Source organism: Bactrocera latifrons, unplaced genomic scaffold (genome assembly GCF_001853355.1).
Source record: "Bactrocera latifrons isolate USDA-ARS-PBARC rearing strain unplaced genomic scaffold, ASM185335v1 scaffold_47, whole genome shotgun sequence".
Classification (NCBI taxonomy): Eukaryota; Metazoa; Arthropoda; class Insecta; order Diptera; family Tephritidae; genus Bactrocera; species Bactrocera latifrons.
This window is the reverse complement of record NW_017537123.1, coordinates 998,208-1,025,258: the sequence shown is the minus strand read 5'-3', so window position 1 is coordinate 1,025,258 and position 27,051 is coordinate 998,208. Positions and strand designations below refer to the sequence as shown.

Below are 27,051 nucleotides of genomic sequence, written 5' to 3'. Positions count from 1 at the left end.
TTGAAAATTCAATAAAAATACCGCAAGCAATACCGCAAGACTTTTTTGACAATCTAATATAATATAAAAATGCACTTCCATTTTGTATGGTTTTTCAAATAAAAACGAGTTTTCACTTAAAAGCTTCGTTTTATTCCAATTCGATGTAAAAGGTTAACACATGAAACTTATAACCTCTTCAACATAAAAATGCTATATTTGTTCCAAATTCACMAGGAATGCGTATTCTTATTCGTACCGAAATCTTAAATACTGTATAGCAACAATTTATGAAAAAATGTTGCCTACATTTCGGCGCATTTATAATATGCGGAGAATAATAATTTCGAACTGGAACAAATATTTTTTTAGGGCTGAAACAAAATGTATATTCCATATAAAGTCAGGCTGATAATATTATCCGGTATCTGCTGATAGTAGGTTCGTTCTCGTTGGTCGTTTAAACACATTGCATGCCTTAATCTGTTGCTGAAGTTGATATGACCGCATTCCACCAGTATTGGATCGCAATCATATAACGAAATATATATGTATATGCAGGAATGCCTGTGTTGGTGTATAATTCTCTAATTAAACGCAATGAAGTGAGAGCCATGCCGAATGAAAAGCGGATGAAAAAGAAACTTCACTTCAATTACAATTTGTCACATTGGCCTGTAACGTTTGATGTGCAGACTCCGCTGATTATACGTCGAACAGCAGTCTGAACTTCCAGTCCRCAAGGATATCCTTACAATTCGCATCACGTTCCTTGGTGGAATCAACGCCTTGCATTGAACAAGGCGGCGAAGTTGAATCGCAGCTGGAATGTAAGTGGAATTTTTTTATTAGTCCTTACTCCCCTTCCTCTCTTCTTATTTACCTTATGTGCTCGCTTAATTCCCAAAGAAAAACGCTGTTGTTTTGCCTTTCAGAATTTTTATTATGATCATTAAAAGGAATACGTTAGTATAGTAGAAATGCATGTCGCACAACTCCACCAATCCACCGACCCTATGTTGGTAGTGACTGTACAATGGCTTAAAGGCCAATGACCACGTGGCCCAAAATGGCACAACAGAATGCAATGAACCGAACAAAGTGAACTGGGTGATCCGTGAGGCGATGCAATAACAGATTTCCCCCTTCAGTGCCATCATATCACACGGAGGGCAGACTGTCGTACGAATATCTCAGTGCAGGGCGCTCTTTTGCTAGACTCAAGTTTTCTTTATTGATTTTATATTTATTGTGTTGACTGAATGTGCGTTGCTAAGGCAAAGCGGTGTTGCTCTTTTAAATCACAACCTTTATTTTCCATCGCAAAGGTCACCAATTCATTTGTGCGTGCGCTCCATTTATYCTTCACCGCAAAATGTGGAAAAATGTTCATTGAAGCCTCCAAATRTTTGACTTGGCTGTGAGGTCAGAAAGAATTCAGAAGAATTTGGYACTAGAACGTTGATTATATACTATTATAGTTTAGCTACAACTAAATTCCTTAATTAAGGTTAGGGAGGCCCCTAAAACGTAGAAGAGCGCAAACATCTCCGGTAAATTTTGAACTTGTGGTTATCCTTTGAATGGAGTTTGGTATTTCATCTACTTTGTGAGAAGGAAATCAAACAGTATTTGCCTCAAGTATTTTACATAAAATGGTTGGTAACTTTTAGTGATGAAAACGGATCTACAGGGATGAAAAAAATACYCAGAAGCCAAAATTATATGAAATTCCTTTACCTTTGCCTTTTCTTTGAAGTTTCTGTTGCCATTCACACTTGCAAGAATGTCACCTTCCTTGACATTTGATAAACTTGAACCCATAAATTCGGTATTGATTTTACGGTAAACAGATTCATAAAACTACAGAGGCTTTTCGAGATTTTCAAACGCAGATCAGCGAATTGGCGTTCAAATTTATGCGACCGCCTCTACATCAGATAAAATATAACAGCGTTGTGATAATCTCTGAAAGTGGAAAGCGGAAAGGCAATACAAGACCATTGCAGCATGCATACTTTCAGGCGTTTAGCACTGAAGAGCCGCCCATACCGCACAGCTGTGTCGAAGAGGTGCCACTGTGAACACGCCGTGCCGCTAATCCTGTCGCCAATTTGCGGTGCACGTGCACAAGTGCGAAAAACACGAAAAGCACGAACCAGTGAGCAAGCGAGCCATTGATGGAAATCGCGCCCAAAACTATGCAACTTAAACTAAGCTACAAATGTCTTCACATATAAGCCTATACAGCCTGGCGTTTCCGAGGTGGTGGCGCAAGCACAAGAAAACTTAATGCGCACTGAGGGCAAATTACTAAAAATAAAGGCATAAAAGAAGAGAGAGCAAAATAAGACAGTGTTAACTACAGAAACAACAACAAAAGCGCCCATTTATGTTAGTTGAGTGTTGCGACACAAAAAAAATGCACAACAAAAGGCAACAATGCSGATACGTATACCTGGTAAAGCGAGAGGGTAAGCGTGCGTTCTTTATTCTAGCATTCTGGGGGCTGGCAGCGTTTCCTTTCTGTCTCGTCTGGTTTGCTGCACTTTGCAATTGTGCTTTCCTTTCACTKCTCCCACCATTCATCAACCAAATTAGGTCGAAAATTGGCATTGGCCGCATTGCCATCGTCAAAGTGCCACCGGATGAGTGGTCAGAAAGGAAAGTGATTTGAGCAATGCATGAATGAGGYACGAAAAACGCTGTTAAAACGCCGATGAACTGCGGTCACTTCAACGAGGGGCGGCGGGTGGACAATGGTAAGTGCTTAGGTATTCCGGTGGGGGAGAGCTAAGAATTGTATTTTTAGACCTTCAAATGCAATGTTTATGTATGTATGTTGCATGCAGTGCCGTTATGASGTCATCGCATTGTCGAAATGAAAATAAAGAGAGGGAGAATACTAATTTCTTCAATTGTCCAATTAAGTTTATTGTTCGGAAGATTGATTTTCAGCCGGATAAATTTGTAGATTTATACCCTTTTTTGCAGAAATAGAAGTTGAAGCAAAAAAATTAAACAAATATTAAATTTGTAGATATCTGCAAAKACCGTTATAAACTATAGTAATCTATTCTAAGAAGGTCACGAACAAACTTCTAGATGGAGAAGAAGCTGGGCGTTTTGGRTTTCCGGGTTGTTAATTCCACCAACATCGTGGGTTTGCTCCTGGGGAAGCTGTTGGATTGAGGATGGTGAGRCTACATTTTTTTCGCCTTTGTTATTAGCTTTTCTTCCATATTGCAAAAGTATSTTTCCACCACGTTTTCAGCAGAGCCACAGGGCACCCCAGTATGCCAGCTGTATTTTTTTGCACTGCCGTGTTGAGAGCAATGAAAAATGTGCACATAATTGCCGGGGGCAAGTATGCACCGTATGTTTCGCAGTCGAGGCTCATAAAATTGCTAAAGATTAATGACCAGTCTGCATTTAAGCGACATAAGTTGAGGTTAAATCGAAGTGTTTTATTACCCTGCAGAGGTGACTCTGAACATTTCAAACTRGCGAGAATGGGAAAGTRATGCCAAGGCACCATTGTTTGCCACTTCGGCATTAAATGGTCATAAAATTCGACCTGAGCGATAATGTTATGCAAATATCCTTTGAAAGCGAGGACGCTAACGGTGGGTAAGGTGCTCAATGTGCCTGTTCGTACAGCGATGGTTAGGTACTTGTCCATGTGGACAGTAAGTTGCGAAGATTTGAACACTTATCCATGTTATGTAAGCTGACAAATGGCCCTAAAAGCAGACATCAATGCTCAACAGCGAGCCGAGGGCGAAAGGTGGTCGTAAACGCAGTGACCGAAAGCAGGGGCAGAGGCATGAACAGGAAGTGAGGGGGCCCTGGTGCGGCCAGCAGCCGCATAGCACATTTTTGACAGGCCGGTGACAACTGGTGGCTAATTCTATTATTCAGCTTAGCCGCAGACTCAAATGTATTCCCCCACAACAAGAACCGATGAACTGCCGTTGTTGGTGAAACTGTTGGTACGCCAATTATTCTTGTGGCCAGATGCGAGGAACGCAAAGAATACAAAGAATTAGATAAGTTATTTCGTAGARATTTCAGCGAACTCATTGTTTTCGCTTTAATTACTTTTGCAGCTAAGTCAAAAGTTTTTGCGGCTAAGTGAYTTGCGTGCGGTCGGTGRCAGCTGCCAATACACAGTGGTTGCTTTCATTGTTGTTGCACACAAAGCACATCTGCTCGTGAAAGCAGTCAGTGTCAGCGACCGCAGCGTACCTTTAGGGAGACTTGACAAAGACACAGTCGAATTAGCAGCCAGCTCTCCCCTTCCACTTCGTGCGCCCATTTACTCGTCGTCCATATGTAATTGCTTAATGGAGCGCGCGGATTTTCTTGTTCCAGAAGGAGGTCGGCGGGGGAGGAAAGTGCAATGGCACGCGATTTGCCATTTTTATACGGAATCATTWGCACTTTCAGAGGAAATGCTTATGAATTTGAACGTCGCCGTTAATGCGATTATAATATCAGTACGGTCGTACGATCGCGATGCATTATGGGCGTGCTCACGGAAAGATAACTAAAAGATGATAATTAAGCACAAAAACTGCGCGAAGTGTAAGRAATCTGGCTTCTCCTCGAAGAGTCTTGCGAATATCAAATGCAAAAAAGGGACTCACATCTTTYTCTTTACTRGCGAAAATAYGGGTCCCAAACCCAGCGCAAAACACAAGATTGATTGTTCGCCTTCTCTCTTTAACTCGCCTTCAAACGGAAACTCTTTGTCTAACCAGAGGACACTTGGGCTAGGCCCGGAAGCTGTGAGCTGCTTGACTCATATGCAAAAGAATCTGGGCGCGTGAATGGCGTTTAGGGAACTTTCCTCATTTGCGTGAATTTCTACAAATGACTCCATCCTCCATCAGGACTCATATGGGTCAACAATTTAATGGTGTATTACAACAAAAATGCAACTGTCCATTGTCTTTCTTCATATGAATCATTTATTACGACTGCAAATGGTAGCCCTTGACGTGGAAGTGCGTCTCGATATTTTCTAACAAATTGCATTATGAAAATATGTTTTTGAAAATTTTCAAAAACTCCAAAAATTGATTACATTATTCTTTAGGGTAGAAACCCGAGTCGGAATCTTWGCAGCGGGTATTTTTTAGATTCAATATGTCTTTTTACGCACAGTAGTCATGTGGCCTTCTTTTTACATTCAAATCGTTGATATCCATAAGACCCTACTGGAGCTAATTTCAMCAAGCTTTCTGCTGGTGAGCCTTATTTATTTATGTAATACCTTCTTAGTTAAATGGAGAGAGCTGTTGGGCTGCCTAAAAGGGAAGACCGCGTTGAATGCCGACACCTATTCCACCACTAATCACACACATTTCGCAAGTAAATTAGTTATTCAAGGATATTTACGATCGGTGTGTATGTGTGGAAGCAATTCGCTTCAATTTATGTTTAAGAAAGAGGGTACAGTACGGAATGKTGCTCCCTCCTTATAGGGAACCTGGTGAGGTTTTTATGTCCCAGTGGATATAACTTATGATATACTAGAACAATGCTTGCTAACGGGGCAACAATCTAACGAGAACCTCGTATTTACATTGCAGTTGTAATTCATTATCGCGAGGAAGATAACGTGCTTTTATTGCCGTCATAACTGTTCAAATGAGTGCAATTGTTGTTTTTGTCATTTTAATAGCGCATAGTTACACGTTAAATTTACTGTTAATTACCGCCATAGGCCGTAATGGACCTGCCACAGGTAAGCGCCATTATATCGAGCATTGGAGACCACCTTGCTCTGTTTAGGTGCATGAAAATGGGGTCCACAACTATTAACTGTGTCGGAGGTAGTAAACGACATTCCTGGGTACCAGCTTGAATATGTTGAATGGTTGAGTTTAAACAAATGAAAAAATCGAAATTGTGATTATGACATGAATGTAAAGGTTTAGAGGTTTTGTAGATCTAGTTCTTTTTCTGCTTTATTCTTCGATTTTTTTTTCATTCACTTTGGTGTATAACCTATCGAACCATTTGCTCAATGACTGCTTGTATCGGATCTTTACTCTTTGGTGTTGACTACAGGGTTGGCAACCTCATGCAGCTGCAATTAGCAACAAAGGGGGGGCCACAGGTCTATGCCTTTGAGGGGAATAAATTTGCCGCTTAACAAAGCTTTTAACGATTACTTTTGCGTGTTCGTGCTTACGGTGCTGACGATGTCAGTGTCCCTTCTGAATATCGCTAGATTGGTGTGTTGACAAACTGACCGCTTACCATTCGGCTCCCCTCACATTTAACATACATTATTACACTTTTCGCTTTTTCCAAAGTTCATGTGTACTTTTAAATGCACAAACACTCCCGATAAGAGCGACTTGCATTAAATGTGCTGGTTGGTTCCGGAGGCCTCAGTGCGACCATAGGTGGGTTATGGTGTCACTTGCATGCCGTGAAAGGAAATTTCGTGAATAAACTACAAAGTTGTCTGCTTCATGTTTTTGACAGAATAATGTTATTGCAAGCCATTGTTTTATTGGCTGGTGAAACTCGTTGATTTCAACAATTATTTTATGTTTAACGGTAATTTAAGCTACAACATCCGGTGTGTACCTTATGCGACTGATTATCACTCATTCTGTCGCTTTTCTCCATAAATATGTCAGCAGTCCTATAAGTTCGTCCACAAATGCCCCATATATCTATGGAAGGGGTCGACATTGTATGCCCTGCAGTGTGCTCCCAATGGCGTCGTAAAAATGCGACTTCCTTTTGTTAGACTTTATTAAAGTTTCAGCAACTGCAAAGCAACAACCAACAACTGTAATGTGCGCGTGCATGTGTTTATGTGTGTACTGGAGTAATAAATAATGAATGCTGCTAGATAATTAAGTATGAGACCGTCTGGTATGTTTTATCACCGCCGTTTTAATGGGAATTACAATTTTGTTATGCAAATTAAGTTGACACCACAAATAAACCGGTTAATTAAAGATATTGACTGTTTGGACTGATTACATCGCATTAATTAACTTAATTAATAAAATACGTGAATAGAGTCATAATACAAAGAGTTGAAAACCAATGAGTAAAATTTTGCGAAACGCAAAACTTTGAAGTCTTATGAACTAATATAAAGAATTTCGTAATTAAAACAAATTCCAACACCTCTTCTGACCATGCTGCATATCGTCACCTGAAATGCAAAATAACGTATCATCCCAAAATTCGAAATTGGGTGTCTCATTGATTACGCTTCACTACTTCAAATTACATGCATGATATTACATATGTTCAACACTTTCACGTTCTGTGGTCAGATATAAACCAGTTTTAACCAATATTAAAATTTTGTTTCACTCATGTTCCATTTTATTTCGTGTTTCATTCATGCCACTGTAAATTGCCGAAAATGTTGTTGCGTTATTTTGCATTTCAGGTGACGATATGTATGTTTGGTGTGCGAGGGTCGTGAAATTATCTTAGTGAAAACATTACTCAGAATTGTCCGTTAAAAATAGCTGACTAACAAGCAGCTGTCAACAGTTGAACGGAGATTTGAAATGGCAAAAGTTGACAAAGGCAAAACAAAAAAGACTGACAGGGGTTCAAAATGAAACATAAATATCAATCGATAAATAAAGAGATACAATTCGGAGCGGCAGGAAGTGTGCCGTTAAACAGAAATCCAAAAGTAAATAATTTAATTTTCAATCTACTATGGCGCTTTATAGTATGTTATGGGAAGGTCAAAAGTATTTTGGAAAGACATATGCTGTTACTTGCTGTTTTCTGCCTGTACGATGTGTACTCGTAAGCATATGAACTGCAATCCTCATGTTCATCTAATGCTGATCTTTATAAGGAGACTGGAGATGAAAAAACGGGTAGAAAATCGAACCCACTGTTAGACTATAAAAGGCAAAACAGACTTATTGTGTTCAGTTTGAATCGATAACCTTCGTAGGTACTAGTAACTAGAAGCATTAAACGCCACGTCCACTTCTTTCATAACGGACGCTTTATTGCTTCATTTGAGGCAACGTACAATAAAGTGGTTTTCTTGTTTTGAAGAAAGTGGAAATACCACAAGTCTAAAACAAAGCCTTTACTCTTTCTTCACTTTGTTCTTACATTAGTCATTTGTTTGTATGTCGGCTGTGAGCTGTCCATCACCAGCATTGATCGGTTGTACCATAAATGTTTTGATTTCGCCCTTGCGGCGTTCATTGCCTTGCCCGCAGGGTGTTGTTGTTTTCGTACGCACCGACCCGAGCACTTGGGTGGCCATTTCATTAAGTTTTCGGTATTGTTATGCACTGCTCCGAAATAAAAGGAAAAAAAAACACGCATTATAAACACAGAAAGAAATGCCAACGCCAGGCGGGCGGCGATTGCGTCAATGCCAAGCGCTCAATTATGGAAGCGTACCTCTGATGGTTATTTGTTTCTGGTGTGCCTTTATGTTGGAGCAAATTCCTTCGCGCTTGAGTGTGCGCTCGTTTGAGTGGCATTGACGTGTACGGTGAGGCCAAAAGAAAAAAATCGTACTTTAAAGACGTTTTATTTGAATCAATCAGTTAAATCCAAATAAATTGGGTGCTGTTTACAAAACGGTGTATTTTATGCGGGGTTACGCAATAAATTTCCACCAAAATAGTTTAGATGGGAGCACACAACCTCATTTTACACCTCATTAAACAAACCATTTTGTGCTCTGAAATTCTCCTTAATTTCTTTTGGTTTCTTTGCCGACTTCGGTGGCATCCAATTGTGCAACATGAAAGTGTTTGCTAAAATTGTGACATTAATTCAAGGCCCTTTCCATTATGTAAATAATGGCGGTTATTTTGCGTCGTGAGACCGTATTGAACTCCGAATACCGCAGTGTGAGGGGAAAGGAGTGGAGTGTTGAAGGGACAGTTTGGGAATAATTGTTTGTGATTAGAAATTCTTGGCTTCTCCGTTATAGCAATATGTAGCAGAGCAGTCTTAGAGGTGTTCGCAGCTTATAAGACAACTTTTGATTTCCTCGAATCGCACCATATTTTCGCATATTTTAAACCCACAACTAATTTTAATCAATTTTAATCAATTTTAGTTCCGAGTGCTTTGTGTTCATATGTGTTTATTGCATTTATATAAATTCGCTCGTTTTAGTTGTGGAACAAACAGAATAAGCCGTAAAGTCCTAACTGTAATTGCTATAATTCTTTTCGTTAATGTAAACAGTGGTGGCCGCAGACCCAAATTACTCTGCGGTGGAATTTAAATATTCCCATGTTATTGTTGTTTACCGCGAAGGAAATGTTTACGCGGAATTGTGTTTTATCTGAAATACGCGGTGAAGCAAAAACTATTCGTGCGCTATAGCGGGTCGTGGGTTTCTTGCCAATAAATCCACTAATAGTCGGTTTGGAATAACAAATTAGGAGCTAATTGCTGTTTTCTTTGTACAATACCTTAATGGTTTTTGTAAAATGGAATTTCTTTGAGCAATTGTAAACATGTTTGGCAGAGAACCGCGAAAATCGTTTATTGATGGACGGCGCTTCTGGTAAATTTTTTTAGGTTACGTGGGCGATCCTAACAGTGATTTCACTTGAACAGTATAGAACACTGGTCTGTTGTGGTACGTAAATACTCCTATAAACTGTATCATAAGATATATAGAAATCAACAAAACCCTTTGATCCTCTCACAAAGTTGCTGAGACTGATAAAATTAGTTGCATCTCTGTCTTCCGGTTCGCCCAAGGAAGAATTGTCGAGATGTTTCAGCCTCAATCTTTTAAAGACTGTATAATGGAGGAGACAGTGCATGATCCACCTTTTGCCTTCGCGTTTGCCTTTGCGGGATTTGGGTCTGGTGATGAAGTAGCTTGATGCTATTTTTAGTGAGGACAAACAATTCTCGACTCGCTATGAGCACACAGATTGGCTGATCTGCTGTCGAAGTCTATGCTTAGCTCTCTAAAAGAAGCTGTACTTCACAGAAGTATGTATGTCTACCGCCACCTTGTTAGCAGCCATTTCAGGCTGAAAAACACTTCAGTGGTCCGATAGCCGAAAGCTAAGATTGACAGAGAACTGCTTACAAATAACTACCCCACCAACCTTCCCTACTAGTTTTGACCCATCCGTAAAAAAACTTACTGCGCCTCATTTCCACCGATCTCTCCCCATGCACATATCCCCCCACCGTATGTGAGCAGAGAAGAAGTCGCCACGAGTGGCCATGCGGCGCACTGATCCAAGATTTCGGGGGTTCAAAATATGCGGAATTGTTGTTGTTGAAATGTTTCTTTGTTCTTTCAGCAAGTTTATTGTGTAGAAGTCGTTTGAATATGGCGTGCGATGTGTCCGTTTCGAAAGTAGCAAAAGTGATCGGTTCTATATTTCGTCTCTCTTGTTATTTTTATTTAGTACAAAAATCAAGTTCAAGCTGACCTCATTTACCAAGTGCTGAGAACCCACCATTTCTTCAATGCGAAAACGAAAAGTCCTTATCCACACATAGCATACTCGAGGTGGCCTGTTGCAGCGCCATACTGCCAACTGGCACGGCCGTTTTGTTACTTAAGCCATTTGTATTGATGGCTTAAACGCATTTGCTCGAAGGTTAAAAAGCTGCGGTGGCACATTGTGACACTTAAAGCCAACATTGTTGTTGCGGTGGGTAGTGTCTTGCAACATTACTTGATGGCCATAAAGGCCACTGTGGAGCCATATCGCCACGATGTTGCCGCATGTTGTCGCATGTTGCAAGTTAGTTATGTCTATGTAACGTAATAAGTGTTGACTTTTATGTGCTGCCACACTGTGGAATGCTGTGAATAAATATGTTGCAACTTGTGTTACTAATGAAAATAATATTTTTCAACAATACCAATGGAGCGCGCGGTGTGCGCCGGTGCCGGCGGGTGCTGTGCCGAAGGTGTTGGTGGTAAGTAACGAGCATAATGTAACTAGAAGTAGCTACACCCATAAACCTGCCGACACAAGGCCAGAGCAGGGCGGCGAATGAGTAGGAAGTGCAATGCGGAAGGAATAAAAATATAAATAAAAATTATAGCAGGGTAGAATGTGTTGATTGCAGTTGTTATAGTTGTTGTGGCTGTGCCAACAGCCATGAAGTTGCTAAGAAATATCTCTTACAATACGTTTTGTGGCATGCAACATGCAGAAATATAATAACAAGATGCACATACATAGATTTATGGTGCAATGACAGTAGCTTTAACTGAATTGCTTCTTCTTCTTTTCATGCTTCTTCGCCTCAATGCTGATAAATCAGGAATAAGTTCTTGTAGTTTTATTGGAAAAATTCTTTTGGTGTAAAAGTTTTTGTATTTACAATTATAATGGTGGCAGAAGGGTACAATTCTATTTCAGGGTCCAGAATATGGGTAAAAGGCGTCACTGTCTGACCAACTAGCATTGCCTGGGTAATGAAGTTAGTACTGATTTAGTGAATGTTTGGGATTTATGAACTGTTGTTTTCTCACAGTAAAACATTCTTCCTAACACAACGATTTGTATGGCAAATTCAATTTAAATACCTAAGGTCTCTTACAAAATGTTCTGGGCGATACAAATTCTCGCCGTTGCGGCATTGAAGCTGATGCATTCCTATTTATTGCATTATTTAGGAAACCTTAATGTTCTAGCAGAAGATTTACTTAGTATTAAGCACACATGTATATAACGCCCCGAACGGAAAAATTTATAATATAGAGAGGCGAAATAGAATAAAGACAGAAATGAAAATATGTGCTTAAAATTCACATTACTTACTAAAGCCCTAACTTTTTAGTGTATCCGATTCTGCTAACAATTAACCGAAAAGAGCGGCTGTAAATTAAAAACGCTTGAGATTCAGGTAGATAACCCGGCTGATCCCTGCCAGGTTTGTGTCTTTACTAAAATTGTGTATCAACCGAACAGCGGTCTCTTAGTTCAATAATGCTTAGTTTAGTGTTGTTTTTAATCCGTAAGTGTGATTTTAAGGGTTCTTAGCTGTAGAGATCGTACCAGCTGATATCATGGTCAACCCAATAGGTATGGTTTCCCTATTGGGTATATTAAAATTTTATGGTTTATTTAAGCTTTAAGTATTTTGCATTATGCAGATGACATTTCATTGTTTCGCTGTCAGTGGGAGGGGCAAAGAAAACATGAATAAATGAGCACATATTTTCTACACACTCGTTAAATATATAAGTGCATATGAATATATAGAAGTACATTTATGAGTAATGATAAATTCTTGCCTTGGTTGTCTGCAAAATGTCGACAACATACTTTATACAATTTATTCAATTGTGTTTTCTGTTTTGCTGGCAGATGCTCAGGTGGCTTAGGTAAAGTGATATGCAAATGACACGTCCGATTTTTGAGTGCTAACTGAACACAATGAGCGCGACACGACATGGCAGCACGACAGTGAACTGAAAATGGCGTTGTGAATCCTTCTACATGAACATTTGTGAGAAGGCAGCAACATAACAATGATCGACACGTACACAAGACAACACAGCTCTCCATTTGCATGTTCGGTTTGGCCATACCAATACCTTGCACTGCAATGAAACTTTAATATTTTGTTCAAAGAGAAATTTTGTATGCGAAAAATAAGTAAATAGGTAAATTTATTTGTTTTAAATTATCAATTGTTATTACAAATGATATAATAGAGCTGGTTTATGCTTTTATTTGTAAAATAACGYCAGGTTTGTTAGAGCTTTGAATAATTTCACATTTTACATATTAGTGGCATCACCACTCTACCTCATCTCTCTACTGTCAACTCTACTTTCGTTGGCAAATATAAAATATATTGAAGTTAGCGAGAGCGGCAACTGTCGGTCGGCCTGCAGTCGTGTAGTCGTGCAGTTGTCAAAATAACTGTGTCAATAAGAACGTGTGTATTTCAATATTTAACAGATGTCGCTTACAGTCTGTCGCGGTCAGTGTGTTTAGCACATGAGTGGCGACTTTTCAAGTTCGAAGTATTTGTGTGGATAACTCCATGTTGTGTTATGTAACTCCTAGAGCCCCCAAGTACAGAGTACATTAGTAAGTTTGTTTTTAACTAATTTGTTTTGTTAAATCTCTTATGAAATTTCCTTGGAAATACCTTAAAGGAATTCACTGAAAATTTAATAATTAAAATTAATACTAAGTACTCGACTAAGGATTTTCCATTGAAAATACATGAAAATCGGGAATTTTTATCTTTGAATTTCTATAGCTCAGAGGCTATTTTATGGCATCGCATTGATTTTAGACACGTATTCCTCAGAATTGAACACTCTATAAAAGTGCCCAGTGCGACAAAGTCATAACTTACACCAGCGAGGTAGTATGAACCTCAAAACCTGATTTTTCCATGCAATTAGCCCTTTTGTATTTATCTCGCAATTGGCAAGAGCTTCAGAAAAAATGTCAGTGACAAACTTGTAGGAAATTTTAAGAAATCTTTGAAAATTCCATACAGCCTTACTCAAAAAGCCGAATATCTCGAGAAGTTTTAATAATAGTGATTTTGCGTGCGGACCTTTTTTGTAGCAAATAAAATTTAAATGACCTTAAAATACAAATTTCCTGCTAGAAGTTATTGTCAATCAAAAAATTGACGAAATGACGGTGTTTAAAAAAAATTTTAATTTCGCCTAAAATTATGGTCACTTGTGGCCTGCCTAAATTCGATTTTGGATTAAGATTGGTCATTGTGTGTAGAACTACGAGTATATATAAAACATGCGAAAAATTCTGATAGCAATCCCTCAAGTATGTAAAATTGAAAAATTTAGTTTTGAAAAAATCGTGTTTAAAGATAAACTGATGGAGCTGATTTAACTGAAGCATTTTAGAAGACTTTGAAATATTAATATGTTATTTTTAAAAGTATACCCCACCGAAAGAAACATTAAAAAAACATTTTTTTAAGTTCACATCAGATGTTCACTTTACTCTGCAAAATCTCAAACGAAGCTAATTTGGTCGTACTACCATAAACGACTAATACATATGATTCAATATACCAAGTTCTTTATTTTTTGCGTTCTTTGAGTGTTACCCATTGTAACCCTTTTGTTGTTGTTTTTTTCAGATTCGATGTGCACTTTTCCAATAGTCCCAAAGTACGAGCGTGTGACAGAAAGATCGCTGCCAAGGCGAAGGCGAACGCACAGCTAAGACTATGATTCTAAAAATAGTCCCAGAAGCAAGCGACAACCATGAGAACAACAGCACAAACAGCAACACTGAAAACAAAAAGACAATAACAAAGCAGAAGACGCCGGCAGCAACAACGGGAGAGATAATGAGCAAATGATAATGATGGAAAGAGCACTTGAAAAGTGTTGAAGAGAATTAGAATTGCAACCACAACAATAACAAGAACACAAGAGAAACCAAGTCAATAATGCATAATGGGAATTGGATGATTGAGTTCGTGTGCGCGGCTAAGAAATATGCGGCAAACGCAACAACTCGCGAAAAACAGCTGCTTTGTTTAGCGAAGGCGCCCAGAGAGTGATGGCTAAATATAGAACAGGCGCACGTTGCCATAGTCGTTAATGAGCGATTCGGCTGGTTGTAACATCAAAAGCAACAACAACAACAAAGCGAAAATACTACAATAAACAAACTGCCAACAAGAATTACTAAAATAACCGCTAGAAAACGCTTTGACTTAATTATGTGACGTCAGAGTGCAACGTCACAAGCATCAAGGCGTCAAAGTAAAGTCAAAAGCCATAGAAAATCATAAAGACATAAGCAAGCATGCGAATGAGACGGCGAAGCTTACTTCATGTACGTACATATGTGTGCGTCAGCACCCGCGGAGGGGGTGACTCTAAGGTGGTGCAGTCAAAAATGTTGTGAGAGCAAAAAGTGACAAAGGTGAAATAAGAAATCGACAGCTGCGCGCCCAGATAATCTCAGTAAACCGACCCGAAGTGTAAATTTCAATAAGCACTTATTCATATACAGCGGAATACTATATATATGTATGTGTGCGGTTGTTTGCGTGCTTTTGCGGGGAATTGAGAAAGTTGTCAACGAAAATTGTCAAAATGCTTTTCAACTGCTCAGTCTAATTTCGCTGCTGAGATCACTTGGAACGAACGAACGAGCGAACGCGACCAGCGCGAATGAGCTGCGACAACAGTAACAAACAAAAACAAATACATAAAATAAATAATAACCAAAGTGAGGTAGCGCAGATAGCAACACGGCGCGGATCTTCAATCGAATAGAGTTTCCCAGCATTTCCATTTGCTCCACATAACCGTTATTTGTGGTGGAAACTGATAGAAAATGTTGACAATATTTTTGGTGGATTTCACAAAAGTAATCAGTCGTCTTTAACTAGTTGAGAAAAAACAAAATCAATTGACAAATTGTTATATAAATCAGCCGAAAAGTTAAGAAAAACTCACTGCAAGCTATTTTAAGGAAGTGGCTCGCTTCAAAGTGGAAAATGTGAAGAATTTATTTTTTTGGAGTAAAATTTTTTGAAAAGAAAAATTACAAAGTGAAAAACTTTGTAAAAAAAATTCCTCTGCGAGTAACGGCACTCTTATAAATAATGGTTTATTAACATTATTATTAAAAAACTAAGATTTATAAGAATTTTAAAATATTAAGTAAAATAATGCTCGAGAATAAGAAGATCTCGTTTGCTTATATTTTTTTCATATGTTTTATTCCTTCAGTGTCAGGGACGGACATGTTAGATTAGTCCAGCGCCGCACTTAATTACTTTGCATTAAGGTTTCTTGAATCTTTACTGAAAGGAGTGTAGGAAACTGGGAATTATTGGCTTTCTTGGTGGGCAAGGATATATAAATTTGATACTTGAAAGTAGTAAATTAGTTCACCTTAGCAGCTTTCGTACTGAACATCCGCAGATTTACAGATAGCGGAAAAAATATTGTTACTCCGTAAATTTTTGGTAGGTTTTTGCGGCAATGATCTGTCAAGATATCTTCACTAAAGATTGCAAGCGGCTCGTGTGGGCTTCATGAGCGCTACTTCGTCTGCATAGCCACCTGCAATCGCCCGCTCGCACAAAGCGACCAACCGCACAGCCTTCAGCAATGGCCTCCCACGATTCCGCGCGCAACGCGAACGCGTCAATGAGCTGTTGAAGTGCTAAAGACATTTTTTATGCCTTTCACTAGCGTAAAAGGTGAAAATTGCTGAAAAATTTGTTTTGCGAAAAATAAGAATTTTTCAAAGCCAACGAGAGAAGAGCAAAAAGTGTCTTTCAGAAAACAAAAAAAAAATAAAATAAAATAAAATAAAAATTTAAATAAATAAGTGTGAAAAATGTGAGTGCAAAATTAAGATGGAATCAAAATTTGCCAAGCATTAAAAAGCGCGTTGAGTGGCGAGCAGAATTTCGTTTTCGACGCAACTGTGTTGAGTTTGTGTTTTGCAAATAAATCAACTTCTAGTGTGTGATAAGTGCTAGCAGGCAGACAACAACAACAACAACCACAAAAGCAAAAGGCGTTGTGCTAAGTCGACAGCGTCCTTTGCGGCGGAAAGTGCGTGGAGCAGCGGCAGCGGCGCTAAGCAGTGGATCCAGACGCGGGCACTTAAGCAGCGGGACGAATGTGCAGAAGATGGCAATAAATCGATGGAAGTAGGAAGCGCAAAAGCGAAAAGCGAAAAGTGGATAGTGTTGTGAAAATAGTTTCGGAAAGCAAAAATACAACATTGGTATTCGAAATACCGTTACATAAATAGTTAGAAAACGACGATCGAAATATAAATTATTTGATTAACTCGCTCCGTGCGCTTCGCCTTCTTCCTCAACTCCGGCTTCTGTCGGCCCCTCGGCGCTTTGTTGGCGTACGTGTGCTTGTCGCCTAAATGTGTCGCTCAGCTGTCTGCTCCACAAGAACAAACACAACAGAAACAAATACACACGAAATCATCTGCCACTGCGACATTGACGTCAGCTCTGCGAAAGTATTGCAGTTTTAAAAAAACTTTTCACCGGATTAAATGGTGAGTGAGCATTTTGTTTGAGCACGGGGGGACGCAAGGGGAAAGTAGCAATGCTTAAGAAAATATGTGGATGATTTTCTGGTAAAGCAGTGGACTCTGGGGAATTATACAGCACTGTGTGAAACATTGGAAACAAATAAATTATATATTTCCAGCGTTGTATATATATACGTGTGTGTGTGTGCGTGAGTGTTTGTGTGCAGTTTGCTGCTTATTGTCACTTACAGCTGTCGCCGCTGACAGAAATGGCTATTTAAAATATAAAATGAAGATATCGATGCCCTGGTCCCTTTATGCACACATGTGTGTGTGTGTGGTTGTGAGTTTATTGAAAAGTAATTCATCTTTCAGGGTTCATTTAACTTTCACAACTAAATTTATGTTTGTATTGCACGCCCAGCAGCTTCTTATGCTTTTGGGAATGTGCCGCAAAATATAAAGTTGCTGGGCGGATTATATTTTATTAACTTTGGGCTTTACTAAAACCGAAATTCGAAATTAAATTTGTTTTGATGCGCTTGAAAAGGGTGATAGGGGTTCGGGCGTTACTTTAGTAGCAAGCTTTTATATTATACTAGCGGGCCCGGTGCCTGCTTCGCCGAGAACTTGATGTTTATCAATAAAATCCATCAATGACTTCAGCTTCGGTGTAAATACCCGTGCAGTTATGTCGTGACGGTCTGTRGAAGATTGCCCTTCATATAAATATTGCTTGATTTCGTCCCATTGTGGATTACAGGTAAATGTAATAAACAAATCTGGTCRACCATACAAACGAACATAGCAAATGGCATCTTGTGCATATTCAYGCATGTGCCTTGGACTGCCTGTGTAACTTGCTGGTAAAATAACAACTTGTCCAACATTGTCAACATTTCCATCATTATTGATTGCATCGCGGAGATGTACTTTATATATTCTTCTGATCGCAACTTCCGTTGATTGAATCGCATAAAGTTTAAACGCTCTGTTTCTATCTTTGCATACATGTCTACGACATATTGATGAAAGAGTCTCCGACATTTCAAAATATGATTTTCCTGATTTTGTCGTATCATAATTCTATGTGCATGATAGTTCATAGCGCTGACATTTTTATTGACTTCACGTTCTGGAGAGAAAAAAAAAACAAATGGAAATTTAAAGCATTATAGATATTTCATAGAAATTCTTGTTAAACAAAATTGAATGAGTATATTAAACACAACAAACACTCACGTGGGTTTGCGGGATCTACCATTTTTTAATTTATAGGATAACCATCTTCACCCCGACAAAACAAAATTGGGCAATACAATGTCACGTGATTGAAACTCATCGCCGACAATCAYCACAGCAACTTCATTATTTATAGGCGCATTAAATCTTCGTTCATGTTCTCCGATTGGTCTTCTATCAGCACGAAGCACTTTGCTGTCTGCAAAGTATTAATCAAATCATTATGTCCATGAAACAATGCTTGCAATTCACGTATTATTATTCTTCTGGCACTTGTGAATATTGAACAACGGGCATCTACTTCATTTTCATTATTGCCAAGAAAGTAGATTTGCAAGAACTGGTGGTTTGCATCTGGAAATCTCAAAAATGAACTAATGCCTCGATAAATTTGCCCTTGTATCTGAAATTGTGAGGCAAAATATGATTGTTAGAACTTGTGAAAAGTTCTGAAATGTCGCGGTATGCTTCATTCGAAATTCCCAGATCCGAAATTACCTTAAATGTCGGCATGAAATTATTTTGTATTACATTCGTCGCTCCGAAGGAAGTCAGTTTAAAGCACGAATTATACATTTGGATATTATCTAAAAAACGTTTCGATTGCGGCGTTGTTCCTGAAATTAATGTTGCCAATGGTTAAGGTGGGTATTGTAATTCGGGTAATCTTACTTTGCCACTGGCATAGCACATTCCAGGTGTTTCATTAYGAAATTTCAGTGCATTACAATGTTGGCATACTTTGTTCATTCCACCAATCATCACAAAATTATGCAAACTGTAATCAATTGCGTGATTATATCTAAAACCAGAACCATTTAAGGCAACATTAACGTAGATTTGTGCGGCACGCCTTTGAACATTTTGATTAATACTTGTCGGCCTACGATCTGAACRCGATCTTGCAACACGTTCCCTTGTATTTGCAATCTCTTGTTCTTGCGATTGATTTTCTCTTTCGTTTGAGCTATTTTGCGCTCTACGCGATCGACGTCCAATGTCAGCTCTTGCTCTTCGTGGCATATTTAGAAGAAACTAAACTAAAGATAATAAAGAACTTCAGTAATAAATTGATGAAATCCTGCAAATTCTGGACTCGAAAAGCACCAAAAAGTCACGAAAATTGTTAAAACTATGCTGAAAATGTGTCGAAATTCAATTAAAAATTGGCCAAAAAATCGAAATAATTTTTGTCTTACCGTTCGGAAGCGAAAATGAAACGTTCGAGATCGTCTGCACTCAAAAAGCACGAAAAAGTGACGAAAAGACACGAAAATCTGCTGAAAGTGTCACAAAATTCAATTAAAAATTGGTCAAGAAATCCAAGAAATTGGTAGCTCACTGATCGGACATTAAATAAAAAAAATTCACTCAATTTTTTAATTTTTTTCACAAAATATCAAATTTGAGATTATGTCCCAAAATCATTCGTATGATGCACTTATAACAATCAGAACACTTTTTTAGCAAAACAATCGATTTTTATCTCATTAATCATTGTTTTTTTTTTAAATTTTTTTTTTAACAAAAGTTCAAATTAAAACGATGATTAGAACAAAAATTAATTTATTTTTATCAAAATACTCACAAAAAAATGCGAAGAAATAATATTTTCAAAAATCGATTATGATAAGATCAATCACCAATGACGTCCAAAGAAAAAAGAGAAATGATAACAAATTGCTATTTGCATCACTCCGTGAAATGCTCTCCAATACACAAACGAAAAAAATGTTTTCAATACTAATAAATGCTGTATRCGGTACAAAAAATGCCTGTAGAAAAAACACACTCACTTCACATACGCACCGCACACACACGCGTTATCGGATTTCAACCAAACATCATATAAACAATATATGGGCCACTGCCTACGTTTATAATTAGTTCGGCGACGTACATATACGGACTTATTTTTATATATAAAGAGAACCAATCGACGCTATTGCCTAGAAACTAGAAGACGCTTCAAGTTTTAGTCGCCTTTGCGTTATTGAAAAGTATTGAGGTAATTTATCTGATTTATAATTCCGAGAAAAGGTAATTTCGTTTTATATAAGTTTTTTTAATACTTAACTTTTCAAATTTTGGAGGCAAAATTACAAATGAATTGGTTGAATCCCTTTGACCTTTGCATGAGTAGCAGTGCGCTTTCTTTAAAGATTCACAAATAGGTTTTATTGCCTTCCTGTGAAGGAACTTTTCTGTTCTTCGTAGTTCTAAGTATACTTGGCAACCTGTTGAGATTTATGTCTTTTGAGCCATTCCTCTGCAAAATTGCTTACCGCTTGACGTCGAAATATCCTCTATCACTATTTCTATGTTAATTTATACTTACATCTGTACTTTCACGCCTCTACATAGCCGCAACCTTTAGCTGGCGGCGGCAATGAGAACTGATCAAATCATCACTGGAAAGAGGCATATAAAAATGCCGTAAAATTTTCTCGTAAAAGAGTTGTAAAATGTGAAATTTATTTCTAAATAATGCAGATACTCGCCTAATCGTACACAAGGGTGCTCCTTTTTGCCAATTGCATTTTACATTTTTTTCTTTATGTCAAACTAATTTTAAATAATTATGATTTCATAGAAATTGATATCTAGCTTAAATATTGAATCCAAAAAGCAGTCTGTGTATACCACATAAAAGTGAAGTGAAAAGTGAGATATCTCTTCATTTTGAAAAAAGATTGATTTCCTAGGAATTGGTTGTCCTTCTCTTCCATGTTATAAATTATATAAGTAGATGTCTGCTTCCAATGAAAACTATCAAATACTGTAAGAAGTAAAATTTTCTGCTGATAGTTGAGAGCCACCTTAATGTGTTTCCAATTCTATATGCTTCAAATTGCCTTCATACACAAATTTGTCGCAAAATATACTAAAGTGCCTATAAATACGTGCTCATGCATTTTGCACCTTGCAATGGCTTTATGCATGCCAGCGACATGCACACACACTGTCTTTGAGGCATTTCCATACTGCAAATTAGCCACCTGGGCGTATGAGTAATATTCGTATGACAAATACTTTGACTCTCACGGATTGACGCTTGATGACGCATTCGAGTGCATATTGCTGAAATAAGCAATTAATGGGCATAATAATGGAGACATTAAGTCACTATTCCGAAACGATTTCATGCGAACCTGTGGAAGTCTTTGCCCTTTAGACTATTACATAATGCGTTGCGCTTATCGATTGAAAATTGAATTTTATCGAATATTGCTTGTGTTGAGGTGAATTTAGTAAAATCTAAGAAATTCTTTTTCCATAACAATGAACTCGTCTACCTTTTGCCATAGTAAAATCTAACCGTTTTTGGGTTTTTTCTCATCTGCTATTTCCACACATTCATTGAGGCACGTGAGCACACACACATCCATGATAATACGAAATAAATACCACTCACGGCAACTTTCAGAGCACACGGAGAATGTTTGCTGTTTCGAGTAGATAAGCTAACATTTCTAATTCGTGTGAAAGCGTTGTGGTTGAGCTATGTTTGCCTTCCGATATAACTGCGGTGGCCTCTGCTGTGCTATGTGGGCAACTAGAATTAAAAGTTGGCAGCGGTAGCATCAAATTGGTTTCAAAATGAGCAAAAATTGCGGTTAGTGGTCGAGACAAAATTGATAAATATTTTTCTTTTTATAGAAAGTAACGGCACGGATGTTGCAATAGTAGTAGTAGGTGAGTGCTCCTTTACAAAATCTTCTACTTGTTAATGAAGCTCAAGTTTTCCCAAAACTTTCATACGATTACTCAACTAATTGTGTTTACAGTGAAACTGCTGAATCCAAATCTGAATAGAGAAATTTTAAAGCTCTAAGAAACTAAGCGGACTTACGATCTATGACGCTAAAAATGACTCTTGTTTTTAGATTTGATTTTATTATTTGGATTATTTCATTTCAAGTATTCATTTGAAGTGTTCAAATGGTTTAACCATTATGTATAGTTCTTGTTACTCCATTAAGCTAGTCTTAGCTCAGTTCTAATTTCTTCCAACACGTTGATAGGCGATAGAATTGATGCGATCAAAGGAATAACCGTTCTATTAGGTAGACAAAAAAGTTTTTTCGTATTTTTCATCTAATTTTAACTTATTTTTTGTATATTTATACTGCTAATAACAAATTGATTGACCACTTTTTGCCATGCTAGAGACATTATTCCATCATGTAAATCGAAAGCGTACGAACCATTGTTGTGCTACACGAACTGATACAGCACCAAATTTCGTTGGTGGCTGGCATGGCATTCTTCCCTTTTTATACAAAAATTTCAAAATATAGCGAATTTCTTCATTATTTTCACTCATTTTTGAACAGCTGTGCCTTTTTTCATCTTCTCCGAATTTAATTTTTGGTTAAATGAAGCTTAAGATGTCACCTTTTCAACACTGTATGGTATGACATAATGTGATTGGTAGCACTGGATATATACGACTGCAACGACATCTACGAGTATTGACAAAATACGAAAAGACTTTTTCGACTATCCAATATATTTGTGAATGATGTGCTATCAGAACGAAATTTGGCACTTTTACAAATTTAAGGAATTCAAAATCATTGTCACGGCATACACATCACAAGTTCTAATTCAAGGGCAATGTGCCCAACAAGAGTATTAGTTTAAATGAAATGAATTCGAAAAGTGCATTGTGTTTTCTTGTTACAGTTTTTGGTGTTCACAAAAACAAAACTAAATTAATGTAGAATTTAACAAAGCCAAAACAAAAGATATAATACACGATGTTTACAAGTCTTGATATTTTCAACCAAAAATTTGGATGGAGCTCTTGAACAGAAAAGCTAAAATAATACTTAAATATATGAATAATATGAAAGGGGTCTTAATGTCCACTTTTGGGTTGTTCCCATGACAGTTGGGACTGATTAACAGTCAAGAACTGTGAACGTGCCAACAATCAAAATTATTTGTAATAAGACAACAACTTCAGAAACAAAGAGAAAATGTGGAAATATGTGTTTCTTCCATTTTCCTTTACTTTTTTGACCTGAGATGTCGAAGTAGATCTCAGATCGCCAGGCTCAGAGATAATAAAACTTTTAAATGAAATTTCCGTAGTATAGAGAAATCAATTATGAAATATAACTGCAAAGAACACAGTATCTTCATGTATGTATACTCATAAGAGCACTTGGCCCGGCGACAACATCAATTATTAAGCACATACAATGTATTCGCCGCCAGTGTACGAGACATAAAAGTGCGCAATGCCAGCGTGGACACGAGCAGAAAGCAAATTACACTGCATTATTAATGATGTAATGTGCGTCAATGCAGAAGAAGGCTGGCTGTCTTCAATATTTGTACAATCAATAGCAACAGAGCTACAAGTAGACAAGGAAAACCTCATTGTTGACATTGTTATTATTGTGTTTGTTGTTGTTAAACATTTTGCTGCTCGTTTTCTCACGCCATCAGGTTTTATATTGTTTTTCGGTAGCTGAGTGCGTGCGAAGTCGTCGCTGGCACTTGTGGTGTCCAATCGACCAATCGAAGCGCTCAGCAGGTACAGGATAAATACTTGTTATATAAGAAATACATATGAGTATTTCGGTGGTGTGTCGTTTTGTCACAACTTTGATATTCCAGTGATAATATCGCGTCAATATATGTTTTATAGCTAAGAGGTCTTGTAATTCGAAAGCCTGCCGAAATGTTTAAGTTCATTTCTCTTTGTTTAAAGTTTTTTTCGTTTGCTACGTTCACGAATATTTCAGTAATTTATGATTCTTGCACTCCGTAGTACCAAATAATTTCCTAGCTGCCCATTCACCGCCAAGAAACGGCGAGACGAAGCTCTTGCCAAATCATCTTGCCGTCTTGCCAAAAACGCGACCGACCCGCGCAGCAGTGCGGAAAGTCACAAGAAGAGCCAGTACAATTTAACAATAGACGTGCCACACTCACTCAAATATATTTGTGCGAGAACAGAAATCGAAGGGAAATATGCAAAGCCAAAGCGGACGCCAAAAGTCTGAAATTATGGCGGCCTTTCAAGTGCATTGCCAAGGTCCACATGCGCTTACACATGTAAGTGAGCACAAAGAGCCTTACAAATTAGGCGCACGCGAGTGCGGGTAGTTGCGGTTGAACGCATGACTGGGGGGCGTGCCATGGCTCATGCCAAAGAAATTCAGCTTTGTTTCCCGCTTTACTGCCTTTGGTTCTTAAGCAGTTCTAAGGCAATTCACTAATAAATGTTCACATTGAATGTTGTGTGGTTCGCGCGCGGCCCTTGGCTGACTTTAAGCATGTTGTCAAATATGTTTGTCATGTTCGTTATGTGGAAAATGTCGGTGTGACGCCGAATTTGGCGTTCTTGGCGCGCTTCATGGCATGATACTAGTTTCTTTGTCTTGATTTCTGTTATTGTGTTATTGTTTGCGAGCGGGTGAGGTTTGGCACAATGTTATTCATGACCAAGCATATCAGTTATGATTTCTACATTTTATGATTAACATGATAGTGATATGAGAAAAGTATTTAATTACTTCACTGAGGACTTAAGTACCATATATACAGTGATTTCACAACTCTTTGCTAAAAAGTTCGTGCTAAAAGCGGTGACAATTTCATTTCCGAATAAGCTTCGAGCAGTCAAGCGCCTTTAATCTCCTCGAAAGTAGCGAGAAGTCGCCAATTTGAGCAAATCATCAAATGCGGTGGATGGCATGTGATGGCTGTGTTTGTGTGGCCGTTGTGCTGTCGTAAAAAATGCTTTTCGTTCGATTGCGAGCTATTAAAATTCGCAGAACATATTTGTATTAAAATGTTGTGGCCCTGATTCGCAAACACTCGTTCACTGTTTAAGTGAAACTGTATGAAAAAATACTCGAATACTGAAGCTGATGGCAAAAAGCGAGTTTTTCAAGGGAAATTTTATCGATGCTGTCACTGTATTTGTAATTGCGGATGACGCTTGACAAACACGATGATAAGTGCAGTCTTATAACGGAGCTGCAGCGTCACACAGTCACCCACCCATCCACTCTCAATCATACGTTTCGTTGCCTGCTTCTGCCCTGCTTGCAGCTGCCAGCATGTCAAGGTAGCTTTATCTCCCTCTCTGTGTGTGTGAATGGCTGTGATTTTTATTCTGCTCTCACTTTTTTGTATCTCAATCCCCTGGCGTCGACTTTGCACCAGTTACTTGTATCTGCAATGTCTTTATTCCATTTGAAAGGTCTGAGCTTGACTTGTCAATTTGCATTTCATGTTTGTTTTTGTTTCTGTTTTCCTGAATTCGAAGACACTTGCATGGCAGCGCAGGCACAGTTCGAGTTCAGAAGATGCGAGTTTAAATTGCGAGAATCTAATTCTTCTAATTCACTGTTTTGCTGCTTTTCAACACACGAATATGCTGTTATAATGGAAACATTAAACGCGTGCAATTTATCTCCCCTCTGGCAATTATTAAAAGGAAGATCAGTGGGCGAGGCTTGAAGAAACCACAAACTTATTCAATTCGCCAAGAATGCCTGGCACATTTGTTGCTGTAAAATTATGACAGCATTAAACTTTGCACTTAGTTGTCTTGGAGTGTGGGTCTCTGTATGTGCGTGTGTAAACCAATTCTTTGTTCTTGCCTTTTGAAACCTTTTTCCGTTTCCAAGTGGCAGTAAGCCCCCCCTCTATGAAGACTGGTTAAGACTTTTGAGTTAATTTTGTTAATGTCTCGAAATTTTCGGCCAGCGAAAACTTTTGCGTTTATCATCCGGCCTGAATGTGGACCTAATTTGGTATGAAATTATTCGCATTACGCATTTTGCCACATTCAAATAATGAGAGGTGGCTTAGAAATATAATGGGTGTAATTGAAGTGGATGAATTACAGTTGATGCATTATTTTTGAAATAGGTTGATTTTTCTTTAAATAGAAAAGATTAAATAACCATTGCTGAAGAATTCTTCTTTGTGTTTTAGACGAGTTTCTTAACTGTTAATAAATTATAATGACAAGTTCGTCAAAAGAAAATATATTTAAATATCATCAAGCCTTTGGCTGAGTGTAATTGATCCAATCTGCTGGAAACGGTCAAAGGGAAAGGATTGCTTCTGCTAAGTTATTTCGGCACCGCATTATCTAATCTAAGGGCGACCACAGAGTGGACACACCGAGCCGTGTGAATTTTCCTATTTATGCAATACGCAATTTTCTGCTTAAAATTTAATGAATCGAATAAACATCTGCGGTTCTTTGCTGAAACGAAGTGCATTCGAACCATTTTTGAAGCGAATGTTAACTGGAGACGAAAGTAGATCTAATACGAATATATGGTGCTAAAAACATCATGGTCCAATTGTGGTGAAACTGAACAAATGGTCGCAAAGCCAGGATTGACGCCTCGAAAGGTTATGCTGAGCTTTTGGTGGGATTAGAAAGGAATCATCCACTATGAGCTGCTCCAGCATTTTTACTGTCAAAAACTGATGACATTTAAGCAAGTAATCGAAAAAAAAAACGGCCAGAACTGATCAATAGAAAGGGCTCCGACTTCCATCAGAACAATGCTAGACCACACACATCTTTGATGACTCGGAAATATAGCCCTGACCTTGCACCATCGGACTACCATTTGTTTCAGTCAATACAGAACTCCCTTAGTGGAGTAAAGTTGGCTTTAAGAGAAGCCGTTGAAAATTACTTGTGCATATTTTTCCAAGAAACCAGACACACTGATGGAATAATGTCTCTTGCGGAAAATTGCAAAAAGTGGTAGATCAAAATGGAACATATGTTGTTCATTAAAGTCCATTATAAATAAAAGAGAAATAATAAATAAGTTGAAGT

General features: G+C 38.1%; 1 protein-coding gene across 3 annotated transcripts in view; it reads left to right on the top strand.

Annotated features, from left to right (window-relative positions):
- Positions 1 to 27,051, top strand: part of LOC108973251 — a 199,276-nt gene that overhangs the window by 1,869 nt on the left and 170,356 nt on the right. For all 3 annotated transcript variants that reach the window (XM_018940360.1, XM_018940359.1, XM_018940361.1), the window contains exon 2: positions 14,086 to 17,000. The gene's annotated coding sequence lies outside the window, so the exon portion shown is untranslated. The remainder of the gene's footprint in view (positions 1 to 14,085; positions 17,001 to 27,051) is intronic.